Source organism: Salmo salar, chromosome 01, assembly GCF_965601325.2.
Source record: "Salmo salar chromosome 01, fSalSal1, whole genome shotgun sequence".
Classification (NCBI taxonomy): Eukaryota; Metazoa; Chordata; class Actinopteri; order Salmoniformes; family Salmonidae; genus Salmo; species Salmo salar.
In genome coordinates this window covers 28,917,226-28,935,749 of record NC_138291.1, presented here as the reverse complement: position 1 = coordinate 28,935,749, position 18,524 = coordinate 28,917,226, and the positions used below count along the sequence as shown (strand labels likewise).

At 43.5% G+C, this 18,524-nt stretch overlaps 1 long non-coding RNA gene and 1 pseudogene across 1 annotated transcript; both read right to left on the bottom strand.

Annotated features, from left to right (window-relative positions):
* Positions 1 to 572: 572 nt before the first annotated feature.
* Positions 573 to 2,180, bottom strand: LOC106585955 (zinc finger BED domain-containing protein 4-like; annotated as a pseudogene).
* Positions 2,181 to 11,723: 9,543 nt separating this feature from the next.
* On the bottom strand, positions 11,724 to 17,982 carry LOC145877550 (uncharacterized). The gene is made up of 4 exons (XR_014391849.1): positions 17,239 to 17,982; positions 16,769 to 16,852; positions 14,544 to 14,661; positions 11,724 to 14,425 (listed from the first exon to the last, which is right to left on the bottom strand). It is a non-coding gene; the product is annotated as an uncharacterized LOC145877550 (long non-coding RNA).
* Between the last annotated feature and the right edge of the window lie 542 nt (positions 17,983 to 18,524).

The following is an 18,524-nucleotide window of genomic DNA, read 5'->3' as shown; positions in this document are numbered from 1 at the left end:
TGTGAATAGTTTGTGTATTGAGTGTATGGTTGATGAAACACTGGAGCATGTGATGATGTGTTTGTTGTAAGTACCGGTATGTGGAAGAGCAGGAAAGATTGATGTGTAAAGTTATTGAGGTTGGATGAGGATTGGGGTTTGATTCACTACACACTTCAGTACAGTAGGTGGAGGCTCTGTTTGTTTGTGAACCGCCATAATACCTTAGAAGAAGAAGAAAAAGAAGAAGAAGAAGTACAAGAATACGTTTTTCGCACAGTGCATGTTAGAGGTCGACCGATTATGATTTTTCAACGCTGATACCGATTATTGAAGGACCCCAAAAAAAGCCGATACCGATTAATCGGACCATTTATATATATATTTGTAATAATGACAATTACAACAATACTGAATGAACAATGAACACTTTTATTTTAAGTTAATATAATACATAAATAAAATCAATTTAGTCTCAAATAAATAATGAAACATGTTCAATTTGGTTTAAATAATGCAAAAACACAGTGTTGGAGAAGAAAGTAAAAGTGCAATATGTGCCATATATAAAAGCTAACGTTTAAGTTCCTTGCTCAGAACATGAGAACATATGTAAGCTGGTAGTTCCTTTTATATTCCCAGTTAAGAAGTTTTAGGTTGTATTGCAGAAAGCAGAGCTTGTCTGTATGTTCCCCTGTCAGTCTGCTCCTCCGCTTATCATAAATGATCCCCACCTCACTGAACACTCTCTCGCTAGGGACCGAAGAAGGTGGGGGACAGAGAACCTTCTTTGCCAGTGGAGCGAGTGATTGAAGTCTGGCCTCATTCTGCTTCCACCGCTCCAAAGGCAAGCCGCTCTTTCTGTCAATGACAGGCTCTGTGAGGTAACGCTCCAACTCAATTTCAAAACTGCACTGGACTTCAGCCCTGCCCTCTTGGATTCCAAGGATTCTAGCGTAGAGGCTTTCCAGACTGGGTGGCTGATCTATTCGGACTCTTGCACCTGGATCTGAGTCCTCCTCTACACTAGTCCTTTCTGCTGTGGCTCTGGGATTTGGTTTCCTTAGTAGGACAGATTCCACCTTCAGCCACTCTTTTGCTTTCTCTAGTGCTGTCCCTGAGGTGAAGGCATAGCTCTTGTAACGTGGATCCAGGACAGTTGCCAGCACCAGGGACTTTGTCTCCTCGGCCTTGTGGAACCGCCTTGTCAGACTGTCCAACAAGGTCTTCCGTAAAGTTTTGATGCCTTGAGTAGAAGAACCCTCCTGCTGCAGCATCAGCTCCAGCATCGACACACAGGAGATGATACATGCGGCTGTAGAGTTGGAGTGGCTCATCTCCAGTGTCACCTCCTCCATAGGTGCCAGAGTCTCAATTAGGTTAGAGACAATGTCCCACTGTGCAGCAGACAAACTGCTGATGTGTCCATATTCACCTGCATACACATGCAGTGCACGCCTCTATTCAAACATCCTCTGCAACATGTGCAGTGTTGAGTTCCAGCGAGTTTGAACTGCTTGGATGATGCTGTGTTTGGGAAGGCCAAGCTCTTCCTGAATGGCCCTCAGCCTCTGTTTGGCCAGTACAGAGTGGTCAAAGTGAGTTGCACAGCTCTTCAACATGGCAATAATGTCTAGCACAGCTCTCTGACTGGATAGTCCATCATTGATTACAAGCTGTAGGGTGTGTGCACTGCAGCTGAAGTCTGGAAGCTCTGCCAGTCTCATTTCTTTCACCATGTTTGCCCCACTGTCCCAGAGGACCAGCACTACACATTTGGTGTGGATTTCCCAGTATTCCAACATGGTTAAAAATATCTCTCTGATGTAGTTTCCTGTGTGTGATCCAGTCATAGTCTTGACATTCAGCACAACCTGCTTTCTTGTCCAGACACTGTCAATGAAATGTCCAGTAAGGCTCATCAGGGACTCTGTAGTGCCGGACCAGCAGTCAGTTGTGAATGCCATGTGTGGAGCATTCAATGGTGCCACCAGATTCTTCACTTTCATCACAGCTCTTTCATGTATTTTATCTAGCATATCTGTGCGGTATAATTTTTCATCTTTGATCCTGTACCGGGGTTCAGCAAGAGTAATCAGCTGCTGAAAACCAACGTTAGACACCACTGTGAATGGCTGCTTGTCAGGGGCTATCATCTTAATAATTGCTTTATCCATCTTCTTAGGTCTTTGTCCTGCCATTTTGCTTGTTCATTAAAAAGTTATAAGATTGCAGCCTGCGATGTCTGTGACGTGTCTGTATCACTTTTTCCTTGCGAAGAATTTGCGTTTTGTCACATCCGTCATATGAAGGAGACCAAGGCGCAACGTTGGTATCGTTCCACATTATTTATTTTAATGTGAAACTATGCAAGACATACAATAAACTATAATCAAAACAACAAACCGTGACGAAGAGGTGCAACATGCACTAACTCAAAATAATCTCCCACAAAACACAAGTGGGAAAAACAACTACTTAAATATGATCCCCAATTAGAGACAACGATGACCTCTAATTGGGAATCATACAAAAAAAACATAGAAAAAATAAACTAGAACATAACATAGAAAAATTAAACTAGACAAAATCCCCCAGTCACGCCCTGACCTTCTCTACCATAGAAAAATACGAGCTCTCTATGGTCAGGACGTGACACATTTATCTTTTTTCATCATTGCTTCCTTATGGGCTTTTGGATAGGTGTTCTTAAGGTGAATCCACAGGTTGCTGCCCCCCTGCTTACATCTTTATCACAAATAAGACACATTGCTTTCCCTGGTGCCAATTCAATGTAATAGTCCCACGCTGGTGCTTCTCTCTGCCATCTGTAAAAGTTATATAATTGTACACACACACACGCACAGCTCTCTGAAGTGACAAGGATACTGAAGAGTCTGCTTAGGAGACACACCTATTCTCAACTGTTTGAATAATAAAACTAGAGTTTAAGTTACCTGTGATGAATGTTGAAAACAAAAACTGTCATTTCTATATGCAGGAAATCCTATTTTAATAATGGGCATGGTAAGAATTGACTACCAAAGTGTGAGTCCTAATTCCCATGACACCTTACAGCAAAATCTGAAAAGCGGTTCCTTCATTCATTTATTCCATAGGATATTTTTAGATTCACTTCAAATAAGGTCTGTGTTTCGTGTAGGCTTACACCACCTTGCCAATTTGATAACTGTGTAGATATCAATAGGACAAGGTAACTCTGATCAGTATAGGCTAAATATAAGCAAATATTTTTTACACTGGACTTTTAGAGAAATTACACTGGACTTTGTGCAAACTGGAAACCACATATCCTTATTGTAGCTGGGGATTTTAACAAAGCAAATTTGAGGAAAACGATACAGAAGTTCTACCAACACATTGACTGTAGTACTCACGCTGGAAAAACGCTCGACCACTGTTACTCCCCCTTCCGGGATACAAGGCCCTCCCCCGTCCTCTCTTTGGCAAATCAGACCACAACTCCATTTTGCTCCTCCCTTCCCATAGGCAGAAACTCAAACAGGAAGTACCCGTGCTAAGGTCTATTCAACTCTGGTCTGACCAATCGTAATCCGTGCTTCAAGATTGTTTTGATCACGTGGACTGGGATATGTTCCCGGTAGCCTCTGAGAATAATATTGACGTATACGCAGACATGGTAACTGAGTTCATCAGGAAGTGTATAGGGGATGTTGTTCCCACTGTGACTATTAAAACCTACCCAAACCAGCAACCTTGGATAGATGGCAGCTTTTGCGCAAAACTGAAAGCGCAGACCACAGCGTTGAACCATGGCAAGGTGACTGGGAATATGGTTCAATAAAAACATTGTAGTTATTCCCTTTGTAAGGCAATAAAACAGGCAAAACGTCAGTACAGAGACAAAGTGGACGGCTCAGACACAAGATGTGTGTGACCGGGTCTACAGACATTCACGGATTACAAAGAGAAAACCAGCCAAGTCATGGACACCGACATCTTGCACCCGGACAAGCTAAACACCTTCTTCGCCCGCTTTGAAGATAACACAGTGCCACCAACGCGTCCCGCTCCCAAGGACTGTGGGCTCTCTTTCTCCATGGTCGACGTGAGTAACCCTCGCAAGGGGGCATTCCTAGCCGCGTCCTCAGAGCATGCGCTGGCCAGCTGGCTGGAGTGTTTACGGACATATTAAATCTCTCCCTATACAAGTCTGCTGTCCCCACTTGCTTCAAGATGTCCACCATTGTTCCTGTACCCAAGAAAGCAAAAGTAACTGAACTAAATGACTATCGCACCTGTCGTGGAAATTCTAACCAAGTGAGAGAGACTTTATTATTTCTTCAAAACAATCAAACTTTATTATTAATTATTGCAATAATGGAGCTGGTAAACAATCACCCGGAGGTGATCGCTGAGAACCCATGAGCAGATTTTGGTTACAGCTCTTTATAGCAAAGTACTTCCTCCTGAATTTTCATGACAACAGATGTGTGGAATGGGCCAAAGGTGTATGTGAGAAAGAAATAGCCTCCAGACAGATAGCATTTGCTGTGAAGACTATTCCAATTGTATAGAAACCAAGGTTTGGCCCTGAAGACAAGGTTCTTCTTATCAGCTATCCATACCAGAGCCATCTTCTCCCTGGTTCCTCATAGTACACAAACACCAACTCATTCTATGGAATGCAGGCTGTAGGTTTTTAATCATCAAGCCATCATAAATCAATTGCCAGCCCAAGCCCCAGATGCCCAACTCAGTCCACACAGACGCAGATAAGAGAGTACTGAGAAAAACCTTATTCTGAGAAAAACCTTATTCGATGCGATATGCAACTTTTCAGGGAAGTTAGGAACCAATATACACAGGCAGTTATGAATGCAAAGGCTAGCTTTTTCAAACAGAAATTTGCATCCTGTAGCACAAACTCCAAAAAGTTCTGGGACACTGTAAAGTCCATGGAGAATAAGAGCACCTCCTCCCAGCTGCCCACTGCACTGAGGCTAGTGTGGCAAAGAAGGGGGTCGAGTGATAAATGGCAGATATGTGAGGGCAGAACTAATAAACGGGCTATGCCCGATCACTAAAATGGCCACCCCAATCAGAACTACAGATCACAAAATGGCCGACTGCCAAAACTACAATTCCCAGAAGCAAGGGGAACCCTCAGAAGGTGGAGCCGACCCACAGATAAAGGGTCAAGAAAAACCAGAAAGAGAGAGAGAGGGCGGGAAGGATCTATGAACCATAGAGAAAGAGACAGTCTACATTGGCTGGATTTACCGTGTACGAGCTGGACTGTTTTGGACTTACCTGTTGGCGTTTAGACCTGGACCTACCGAGAACCAGATTTGTGTACCGAACCCAGCTATCCTTGACCTTACCTGCGGCCTGGGTGGACCAGGACAGAGAAACAAACACACAGGTACTGTCATGTTCGAAATAACTTTCATTCTGGGCTGACTTTGGTGACAGTTTCCCACTTAATTTGTGACAAACACTCCTAACTTTGAAGAGGTTTGCCACACTAGGTAACACTGTCACCACCGACAAATCCACGATAATTGAGAATTTCAATAAGCATTTTTCTACGGCTGGCCATGCTTTCCACCTGGCTACCCCTACCCCGGTCAGCAGCCCTGCACCCCCACAGCAACTTGCCCAAACCTCCCCCATTTCTCCTTCACCCAAATCCAGATAGATGATGTTCTGAAACAGTTGCAAAATCTGGACCCCTACAAATCAGCTGGGCTAGACAATCTGGACTCTCTCTTTCTAAAATTATCCGCTGCAATTGTTGCAACCCCTATTACCAGCCTGTTCAACCTCTCTTTTGTATCGTCTGAGATCCCCAAAGATTGAAAAGCTGCCGCGGTCATCCCCCTCTTCAAAGGGGGAGACACTCTAGACCCAAACTGTTACAGACCTATATCTATCCTACCCTGCCTTTCTAAGGTCTTCGAAAGCCAAGTTAACAAACAGATCACCGACCATTTCGAATCAAACCGTACCTTCTCTGCTATGCAATCTGGTTTCCGAGCTGGTCATGGGTGCACCTCAGCCACGCTCAAGGTCCTAAACGATATCATAACTACTATCGATAAAAGACAGTACTGTGCAGCCTACTTCATGGACCTGGCCAAGGCTTTCGACTCTGTCAATCACCACATTCTTATCGGCAGACTCAACAGCCTTGGTTTGTTCAGTGTGTTAAATCGGAGGGCCTGTTGTCCGGACCTCTGGTAGTCTTTATGGGGGTGCCACAGGGTTCAATTCTCGGGCCGACTCTTTTCTCTGTATACATAAATTATGTCGCTCTTGCTGCTGGTGATTCTCTGATCCACCTCTACGCAGACGACACCATTCTGTATACTTCTGGCCCTTCTTTGGACACTGTGTTAACTAATCTCCAGACGAGCTTCAGTGCCATACAACTCTCCTTCCGTGGCCTCCAACTGCTCTTAAATGCAAGTAAAACTAAATGCATGATCTCAAATCGATTGCTGCCCGCACCTGCCTGCCCGTCCAGCATCACTACTCTGGATGGTTCTGACTTAGACTATGTGGACAATTACAAATACCTAGGTGTCTGGTTAGACTGTAAACTCTCCTTCCAGACTCACATTAAGAATCTCCAATCCAAAATTAAATCAAGAATCGACTTCCTATTTCGCAACAAAGCATCCTTCACTCATGCTGCCAAACATACCCTTGTAAAACTGACTATCCTTCCGATCCTTGACTTCGGCAATGTCATTTATAAAATAGTCTCCAACACACTACTCAGCAAATTGGATGCAGTCTATCACAGTGCCATCCGATTTGTCACCAAAGCCCCATATACTACCCACCACTGCGACCTGTGTGCTCTCGTTGGCTGGCCCTCACTTGATATTCGTCGCCAAACCCACTGGCTCCAGGTCATCTATAAGTCTTTGCTAGGTAAAGCCCCGCCTAATCTCAGCTCACTGGTCACCATAGCAGCACCCACCTGTAGCACGCGCTCCAGCAGGTATATTTCACTGGTCACCCCCAAAGCCTATTCCTCCTTTGGCCACCTTTCCTTCCAGTTCTCTGCTGACAATGACTGGAACGAATTGCAAAAATCACTGAAGCTGGAGACTCATATCTCCCTCACTAACTTTAAGCATCAGCTGTCAGAGCAGCTCACAGATCACTGCACCTGTACATAGTCCATCTGTAAATAGCCCATCCAACTACCTCATCCCCATATTGTTATTTCTTTATTTTTTTCTCCTTTGCACCCCAATATCTCTACTTGCACATTCATCTTCTGCACATCTGTCACTCCAGTGTTTAATTGCTAAATTGTAATTACTTCGCCACTATGGCCTATTTATTGCCTTACCTCCCTAATCTTACCTCATTTGTACACACTGTATATCGATTTTTTTTTTCTTCTTCCCATTGTGTTATTGACTGTAGGTTTGTTTATTCCATGTGTAACTCTGTGTTGTTGTTTGTGTCGCACTGCTTTGCTTTATCTTGGCCAGGTCGCAGTTGTAAATGAGAACTTGTTCTCAACTGGCCTACCTGGTTAAATAAAGGTGAAATAAAATAAATTAAATGTAAGTCGCTCTGGATAAGAGCATCTGCTAAATGACTAAAATGTAAATAAAACAGTATTATAACATAATCTTGTAATTTTCTACCATACCCCATAGCACTCACTTCTGTCATCATGAAGTGCTTTGAGAGGCTAGTTAAGGGTCATTTCACCTCTGCCCTTGACCCACTTCAATTTGCATTCCGCTCCAATTGCCATCGCACTGCACACTGACCTATCCCCTCTGGACAAGAGGAATACCTATCTAAGAATGCTGTTCATTGACTATAGCTCAGCCTTCAACACCATAGTAGCCTCCAAGCTCATCATTAACTCGAGGCCCTGGGTCTGAACCCCGCCCTGTGCAACTGGGTCCTGGACTTCCTGACGGGCCGCCCCTCAGGTGGTGAAGGTAGGAAACAACACCTTCATTTCACTGATCTTCGACACAAAGGGTGCATGCTTAGCCTCCTTCTGTTCTCCCTGTTCACCCACGCCTCCAACTCAATCATCAAGTTCGCAGACAACACAACAGTAGTAGGCCTGATTACCAACAATGATGAGACAACCTACAGAGAGGTGGTGAGGGCCCTGGTGGAGTGCTGCCAGGAAAATAACCTCTCCCTCAACGCCAACAAAATGAAGGAGCTGATCATGGACTTCAGGAAACAGCAGAGGGAGCACGCCCCTATCCACTTCGACAGGACTGCAGTGGAGAAGATGAAGAGCTTCCTCGGCGTACACATCACTGACTATCTGAAATAGTCCACCGACACAGACAGTGTGTTGATGAAGGCGCAGCTGCGCCTCTTCAACCTCAGGAGGCTGATGAAATTTGGCTTGGCCCCTAAGACCCTCAAACTTTTACAGATTCACAATTGAGAGCATCCTGTCGGGCTGTATCACCGCCTGGTATGGCAACTCTACCGCCACATCTGCAGGGCACTCCAGAGGGTGGTGTGGTCTGGCAAACGCATCCCCAGGGGCACACTGCCTGCCCTCCAGGACACCTACAGCACCAGATGTCACAGGAAGGCCAAAAAGATCATCAAGGACCTCAACCACCCGAGCCACGGCCTGTTCACCCCGCTACCATCCAGAAGGTAAGGTCAGTACAGTTGCATCAAATCTGGGACCGAGAGACAGAAGCTGTTTTTCAATCTCAAGCCCATCAGACTGTTAAATAGCCATCACTAGCCGGCTACCACCCGGTTATGCAACCCTGCACCTTAGAGAATGCTGCACCATATACATAGACATGGAATCATTGGCCATTTTAATAATGGAACACTAGTCACTTTAATAATGTTTACATACTGCTTTACTCATTTCATATGTATATACTGTATTCTATTCTGCTGTATTTTAGTCAATGCCACTCTGACATTGCTCGTCGTAATATTTATATATTTCTTATTTCCATTGTTTTACTTTTAGATTTGTGTGTATTGTTGTGACTTGTTAGACACTACTGCGCTATTGGAGCTAGGAACACAAGCATTTCGCTACACCCGCAATAGCATCTGCTAAATACGTGTATGTGACCAATACAATTTGATTGGATTTATTTATCATCCAATATGATTACGTAGTACCTGTCTTGACTGTATCAAACTGGGAGAAGCTAATATAAAACAAATATTATGTAGCAGCCTACCTGTTGGCTCTTGGTAGTAGCCTATCCTTTTCCTTTAATTCCGTAATTTTAATTCCATCTTCCTTTGATTAGATATCTCTTAACTTTTGCCACACACAGAGGCTCTGACTGTAGCCTATTGCCACTTGATGACTTATGATTGGCCAACAACAAGCTCGGTGCGCCACTCTTGTGAAAAGCAAGAGCAGCAGCATACATTATACAATTTCTCTCTATATATCTCTACTGCAGCAGTCGTGTTCGGCTCTGTACTGGTCATTCCGGACAAGCAGTTAAAATTACATATACCTGAGACCCGTGACAGTCAAATCAGATCTGACCCAGACCCGTGACATTATTTAGAATTCTGGATACGTACCCGTTCGGGTCTCGGGTATTCGGGTACAGGTGGATCCTTGAAGACCTCTAATTCAGAGGGTGAATGGGCAAGACAAAAGACTTAAGTGTCTTTGAACAGGGTATGGTTGTAGGTGCCAGGTGCACCGGATGTGTCAAGAAACCCAGCAGCGTTGCAGTTTTCACGTTCAAACAGTTTTCTGTGTGTACCAAGAATGGTCCACCAGCCACCTTGACACAACTGTGGGAAACATTTAACATGGGCCAGCATCCCTGTGGAACGCTTCCAACATCTTGTTGAGTCCATGCCACCCGACAAATTGAGGCTGTTCTGAGGGTAAAAGTGTGTGTGTGTGTGTGGGGGTGTATGTTGAAGGTTTATGCTAACCTCATTCCACCAATGCACATTTGAAACTGACAATGCCATTGAATGCCCATGTTGTTGTAATTGCGCTTCTTGCATTGTATTAATTTGCACAGCAGCATTGTATTCAGTACAGATCTCTACTAAATTACTTGATTTTGTTGACTTCAACAGGTGGTGCTGGAGACTAAAATCACCAACCAATCAGCCCAGAAACTGTATGAGCACCTGGGCTTTGTGAGGGACAAGAAGCTCTTACGATACTATTTAAATGGAGTGGACGCTCTACAGGCTCAAACTGGCTTCGGTAGTCTTTGGCTCTGGCTCTGAGACCTCTTCCCCCCAGTCTCAGGAAGAAATGTTCTCCCTATGAGGAGAAACATCAAAGCCACAGAAAAGCCAGCAAGATTAGGAAGGAGGAAAAGGAGGCCGGTACCACAGTTTTCTTTGGTGTATTGGAAGTACTTGTGGCATTATAGTGGCCAGTGGAAATTAACAGAAAATTACCACACCCTAGCTCTTGACCTGTACTAAACTAGAGCTATTACAAACAAAACAACAGCTTGCTTCTGTCCTTGTTTCTTAGAAGACTAAAAACATGGCACACGGAGAGTAAGACTACACAAACTGAATCTTCATCATAAACCCTTTATAATGGCTGTATACAGTAGCCTAGATGCTTCAGAAATCATTGGAAAAGTGGACTCTCACTCGATTCAAGAACGAAATGCACCTGACCCTGCTCTTGTTGTGTGTTCACCATTGTGGACCCAGGTGTTTGGTAGCTGGCCAGTTCTACTTTGTCTCTCTAGTCCTGTTAAGAGCTTCAATCTGGGCTTCATTGAGGTGGAGAGGAGTGTTGCAATAAGCAATTTCCTGTTGTTATGGTAAAAGGAGACCTGAAGTGCAATAGATCTTTTCAATGTTGAAGGGAACTAGGGAACATAAGAGATCTTCTGTGTCCTTCTCACCAAACAAAATATATATTTTTAAATACTTTCTCTTTGAAGCTAGATCAAATGGCCATTACACATTTTTCCATTAAGATTAAGTATTGAAATTGAAGAGTCTTTGGGTCCTTGAAAATCTATATATAAATACCATCCCACTGGGCACAGACATCAGTTCAAAGTGTAGTTTTGACTTACATTTGGTTGAAAATATTAATATATATCACTATGTCATTGGATTTAGGTTAAAAGTTGGGTGAAAAAAGACGAAATGCTGATGTTATTTTGATGACTTTGCGAATTCAATCAGTTTTCCACATTGATTCAACGTCATCACATTGATTTCTTTGGTTGAAATTACATGGAAACAACGTTGACTCAACCAGTTTTTGCCCAGTCGGAGGTATTAATCATAATAATGAAATAAGATTGAAAACGAACAAATCGATTAAAGCCACTTTGGTTCCATGAAAAGTATTATATTTTTTTAACTAGGCAAGTCAGTTAACAACAAATTCTTATTTACAATGACAGTGGGCTAACTGCCTTATTCAAGGGCAGAATGACTGATTTTTACCTTGTCAGTGCGGAGATTCGATCCAACAACCCCTCAGTTACTGGCCCAACGCTCAAACCACTAGGCTACCTGCCACCCCTAAATCTAAATACCATGTAATCCTAAGACTTATTTAAGGTTGTTTTCTTTTCAATCTCTCTCTGAAGATGACATAAGACAAATGTATTATTTTGAATGTGCTTTCTCACCTTCTGAACATTACACTGGTGTTGAATCAAACACGTTAGTCTTTCCACAACTGGATCATCACTATCATCCCAAGAGGGCGCCCCATGCTGTGGCTTCAAACGTATTGGAATAATAGACTGACGCACTGTCACAAACACATTTATTTGTTATGGAAAACAGAATGGTTCCCACAATGAGACTTATTTTAACCACAGTGACAAAATGATCAATTATCAGGTAAGAGAGAACAGCTCTACACAGAAGCAGCAAAGAATGTATTTTATCATGGTAAGGATGCCAGCTGCTATTCACAATCCTACTAATACATTCAGGTGATAGTTTAACACTGGTGGTGGACACATTTTCTGAAATTTGGATTTCTGCATAAATTATTTATGAAATTTGATCTGATCTTCATCTTAGTCACAACAATAGACAAACATAGTGTGTTTAAACTAATAACACACACATTATTGTATTTTTCTTGTCTATATTGAATACATAATTTAAACATTCACAGTGTAGGTTGGAAAAAGTATGTGAACCCCCAGGCTAATGACTTTTCCAAAAGCTAGTTGGAGTCAAAGGTCAGTTACCTTGAGTCCAATCAATGAGACGAGATTGGAGATGTTGATTAGAGCTGCCCTGCCCTATAAAAAATACTCACCAAATTTGAGTTTGCTATTCACAAGAAGCATTGCCTGATGTGAACCATGCCTCGAACAAAAGAGATCTCAGAAGACTTACGATTAAGAATCGTCGACTTGCATAAAGCTGGAAAGGGTTACAAAAGTATCTCTAAAAGTCTTGATGTTCATCAGTCCACGGTAAGACAAATTGTCTATAAATAGAGAAAGTTCAGCACTGTTGCTACTCCCTAGGAGTGGCCGTCCTGCAAAGATGACTGCAAGAGCACAGCGCAGAATACTCAATGTTAAGAAGAATTCTAGAGTGTCAGCTAAAGACTTACAGAAATCTCTGGGACATGCTAACATCCCTGTTGATGAGTCTACGATACGTAAAACACTAAACAAGAATGGTGTTCATGAGAGTTCACCACGGAAGAAGCCACTGCTGTCCAAAAAAAACATTGTTGTACGTCTGAAGTTTGCAAAAGTGCCCCTGGATGTCCCACAGCTCTACTGGCAAAATATTCTGTGGACCGATGAAACTACAGTTGAGTTGTTTGGAAGGAACACACAACACTATGTGAGGAGAAAAAAAGGCACACCAACATCAAAACTTCATCCCAACTGTAAAGTATGGTGGAGGGAGCATCATGGTTTGGGGCTGCTTTGATGCCTCAGGGCCTGGACAGCTTGCTATCATCGACAGAAAAACGAATTCCCAAGTTTATCAAGACATTTTGCTGTAGAATGTTAGGCTATCTGTCTGCCAATTGAAGCTCAACAGAAGTTGGGTGATGCAACAGGACAACAACCCAAAACACAGAAGTAAATCAACAACAGAAGAAAATACACCTTCTGGAGTGTCCCAGTCAGTCCTGACCTCATCCCGATTTAAAATGCTGTGGCAAGACCTCGAGAGCGGTTCACACCAAACATCCTAAGAATATTGCTGAACTGAAACAGTTTTGTTAAGATCAATGGTCCAAAATTCCTCCTGACCGTTGTGCAGGTCTGATCTGAAATACAGAAAACATTTGGTTGAGGTTATTGCTGCCAAAGGAGGGTCAACCAGTTATTAAATCCAAGGGTTCACATACTTTTTCCACCCTACACTGTTAATGTTTACACGGTGTGTTCAATAAAGACATGAAAACATAGAATTGTTTGTGTGTTATTAGTTTAAGCAGACTGTGTTTGTTTATTGTTGTGACTTAGATGGGGCCAGTAATCGAAAGGTTGCTGGATCGAATCCCCCATCTGACAAGGTAAAAATCTGTCGTTCTGCCCCTGAACAAGGCAGTTAACCCACTGTTCCCGGTAGGCCGTCACTGTAAATAAGAATTGTTTCTTAACTGACTTGCCTAGTTAAATAAAGGTTTCATTTTAATTTTTTAAAGATCAGATCAAATTTTATGACCAATTTATGCAGAAATCCTGGTAATTCCAAAGGATTCACATTTTCTTGCCACTGTAATTGATAACAAACCAATATTTAACTTTGCCATGCAATCATACAGTAAAATGCAAACATTTTAACAAATAAATTAGATACAATTTCAGCTTTTTCTAAATAAAGTGTCCATGAAATTTAATTAGCATTTTGCAACATGAGATTGGAGATCCAGTTTAATCCCGATTGCTAAACCTAATAAACAGCTCCTAGTCCAGTTCAGGTTCCCAAATCACGCTCTCCACATGATATAGCCCACTGGGCACAGACGTCAATTCAACGTCTATTCCATGATGGTTCAACGTAATTTCATTGAAATGACGTGGAAACAACGTTGATTCAACCAATGCCCTACCTCTGCCAGCCTATCAGAGGCCTGGGCCTCATGTCCCACCTACTAGCCCACTGACTATCCCCTAAAGAGATCAAGTGTTTGGGAACTGGATCTCCTTGCTTCCCTGTCTTCCAGTCCAGCATCCAAGGTAAGGTTTTCCTCAAAGTCAGTCCACCATCCATCTCCCCTGCCTCTGTCTGTGAGAGTATTGGTTTTCTGGTGAGGACTCCTGAGGCCTCCCCAAGTCATGTCTCTGTTGATCAGCTCCTCATCCCTACACAGGCGCTGTGGTTGTGGTCCAGGCTGGTACTGTTGTCTCTCTCCTTGCTCTGGGGGAAGGGGGCTTTGTTGGAGGATCCCAAAATATGTCCCCTAGCGTTGGCCTGTTCAGCAGATGCAGTGTCTGTATCCCTTTGCTGCTTGGTGCTCCAACTATAGAGGCCAAGAGAGAAATACAATAATACAAGTACACCATTTATCTATGGACCGTATGCGTCAGTTAGAACATGTTCAAGTTGGTGGGGGTGTTACAAAATGTCTGCAGTCTCACAATTATCTGTATAGATGATCCTCTCGTGCTCCCGCTGTTCTCTGACTTGTCTCTGGTGGGCTCGCCGTCTCTGCTGGGCCTGTTGACTGAGGACCATCTGTGCCTCCAGGAGACCTCCCTATCCAGCACAACCCAACGCACGCAGCCAGAAAGACCACACCATTCATGGGTCATCAACAAATGGTCGTTTGACATATAATATAGTTACATGCCACGGTATACAGTCGTGGCCAAAAGTTTTGACAATGACACAAATATACATTTTCACAAAGTCTGCTGCTTCAGTTTGTATGATGGCAATTTTCATATACTCCAAAAAGTTATGAAGAGTGATCAGATGAATTGCAATTAATTGCAAAGTCCCTCTTTGCCATGCAAATGAACTGAATCCCCCAAAAACATTTCCACTGCATTTCAGCCCTGCCACAAAAGGACCAGCTGACATCATGTCAGTGATTCTGTCATTAACACAGGTGTGAGTGTTGACGAGGACAAGGCTGGAGATCACTCTGTCATGCTGATTGAGTTCAAATAACAGACTGAAAGCTTCAAAAGGAGGGTGGTGCTTGGAATCATTGTTCTTCCTCTGTCAACCATGGTTACCTGCAAAGAAACACGTGCCGTCATCATTGCTTTGCACAAAAAGGGCTTCACAGGCAAGGATATTGCTGCCAGTAAGATTACACCTAAATCAACCATTTATCAGATCATCAAGAACTTCAAGGAGAGCGGTTCAATTGTTGTGAAGAAGGTTTCAGGGTGCCCAAGAAAGTCCAGCAAGTGGCAGGACCGTCTCCTAAAGTTGATTCAGCTGCGGGATCGGGGCACCACCAGTACAGAGCTTGCTCAGGAATGGCTGCAGGCAGGTGTGAGTGCATCTGCACACATAGTGAGGTGAAGACTTTTGGAGGATGGCCTGGTGTCAAGAAGGGCAGCAAAGAAGCCACTTCTCTCCAGGAAAAACATCAGGGACAGACTGATATTCTGCAAAAGGTACAAGGATTGGACTGCTGAGGACTGGGGTAAAGTCATTTTCTCTGATGAATCCCCTTTCCGATTGTTTGGGGCATCCGGAAAAAAAGCTTTTCCGGAGAAGACTAGGTGAGCGCTACCATCAGTCCTGTGTCATGCCAACAGTAAAGCATCCTGAGACCATTCATGTGTGGGGTTGCTTCTCAGCCAAGGGAGTGGGCTCACTCACAATTTTGCCTAAGAACACAGCCATGAATAAAGAATGGTACCAACACATCCTCCGAGAGCAACTTCTCCCAACCATCCAGGAACAGTTTGGTGATGAACAATGCCTTTTCCAGCATGATGGAGCACCTTGCCATAAGGCAGAAGTGATAACTAAGTGGCTCGGGGAACAAAACATTGATATTTTGGGTCCATGGCCAGGAAACTCCCCAGGCCTTAATCCCATTGAGAACTTGTGGTCAACCCTCAAGAGGCAGGTGGACAAACAAAAACCAACAAATTCTGACAAACTCCAAGCATTGATTATGCAAGAATGGGCTGCCACCAGTCAGGATGTGGGCCAGAAGTTAATTGACAGCATGCCAGGGCGGATTGCAGAGGTCTTGAAAAAGAAGGGTCAACACTGCTAATATTGACTCTTTGCATCAACTTGTTGTAATTGTCAATAAAAGCCTTTGACGCTTATGAAATGCTTGTAATTATACTTCAGTATTCCATTGTAACATCTGACAAAAATATCTAAAGACACTGAGGCAGCAGACTTTGTGGAAATTAATATTTGTGTCATTCTCAAAACATTTGGCCACGACTGTACACATAATACACCAACAATATCTTACAGAAAATTCACCCAAAATATGCTATAGAAAAAAATTGGATCTCTAGATCATGCCTTAAGCAATGAAACATGAACATTTACAAAATCTGTTCTGTCTGTCAGTTTGCGAGGGAGTGTATGTCCGCATACATGCTTGTGTGTGTTTGCCTGGTTGTGGGGATTTTCCTGTTCCCCATACCCTGAAAGAGCATCCCACTTTCCATTCCACCAGCACTGTAATCAGGCCCACTGGAACAGGAGGGGCCTGGGCTGGCAGCTCACAAGCTGTCTGTCTCTTTCTCTCTCTCTCTCAGACCCACTCACAGACCAAGCACAGCGCTATCTTGCTGAAGACACTACGCACGTACATTTCCTCTTATAACAACTGAGTAACATAAACATGTTAATCCATTACAGTGTCTATCTGCACCTGCGGATGGTGGCCGGTGCCACCGTGTGCCCCCTGGCTGGGTGTAGAAAAGTGGAGGACACCCCCATCTCTCCAGTCCCTGCCCTGTGATAATAGAAGAAGAACAAATCAAACTGAAGCATAAGGCCATTAAAACAGATTCAAATTTGACAATATACTGAAAAACTATTTATCTCACATAGAGATAGGAAAATAAAAAAGTAGGAATTTAGTAACAGTTGAACAAGAACGCTAGTAATAGTTTGTAGTACATTTTTAGTGAAAGCTATACTGTTCTGACCTGTAGTCTTTGTGGTGGCTGAGAATGAATGATGCTTGGACCCCAAATGTTGATTTGACTTTATGGGAGGCTGCTTGATACATATGATGATACTTACACACACGCACATGCACACATAGACACACAATACAGTTCATCCTTCATGAGGATGACAACAACATTTTGAATAATGTTCTGCTTGTATACCAACCTGTAGATAGTGGTGGGAAGGTTGCAGGGTTTTCCAGTTTCAGTGGGGGCAGCTGGGTAGTCCTCCTATGTCCCAGCGGCTCATGTTGTTGCTCCAGTGGGGTTGGTGTGGCAGGGATGGTCCAATATGAAGTGGGATGACTGGCCCGCTGGTCCAGGTCTCCCTCTGTCTGACTGTGACATGGGGCCACCTGACTGAGCCTGGACCTGGAGCCTGTAGAGCCCATATTCCACTACTAGTCCTCTGCTATGGCTGTCAGGCTGCTATGCTACGCTAGGCTTTTTCTTTTAGCGAAAGTCTGTTGGTCAGTCAAGCAGGAATTTGGGTTGGTTAATAAATTACCTTTAGTGTTGAAATCAGAGGAACTTGTCTCCTCTCACTTGTTTTAGAGTCCTCCGCTCAGGTTCTCTCATTCACTTGGCTGTATGTGATGTGGCATGCTCCGCCACGGCTGCTACGGCTCTTGATATACGTAGTTGACTTTTCTTCCTTGATAAATTAGCATAGCCCTTTAGTATGATACCATGAATTACATAATAACTTAACTTGTTAGTTGTGGTGGCATACCTCTCAGCTATCAATTTGTCATCTATAGCTATCAATCAAAGTGGGCTTCAAATCCTCCCACTGGCAACATGAGCATTTCCCCTCTGAAACCATCTCTCTGTATGTTACAACTGTACAAGTGCAGTAACCAGTTTTAGTTGTGGTTAACATGGAAGGTGTGTGCAACCTCCCTGTCTTTATACTTTTTCATTATAATGAGCTGTGTTTCTATGGAAACTCTCCCTACAGGTTACTTTGTAACTCCAAGTTAATGCTTGAAAGACCCTGTTCTTTTTTCGAGCCCCATACCTCCTCCCCTCCCTGTTCCAAACTGCCCAGGCATGGGTAAAGAATCAGAGACAGAGCTGCCTCAACAACATACACTCTACTTTCCCAGAATTCAGTTTTCAACAAGGAAGTCATTCAGAGCAGGAAATAAGGGTAAAAGTTGGAACCTGACTTTTCCAAAAATGAGGAAGTTCAGACTACCTGCATAACATGGAGATGTTGCCTTCTCTCCCGTCTGTGTGTGGATATGTAAATATATCAGTGATGAGGGGTTTAAACCCCTCCCTGCATTCCTCCTACTCCTCTTTTCTCGCTCGTTTGGTTTAATGAGGCAGCAGCCACAACAGTCTGTGTCTGTGAATCTGTCACTTCAGCAAATGCTTCATTAGAGGGCATGTCTCACTGACAGTACACCAGCCATCACAGCACTGACTGGGGACTGAGCTCTGTGT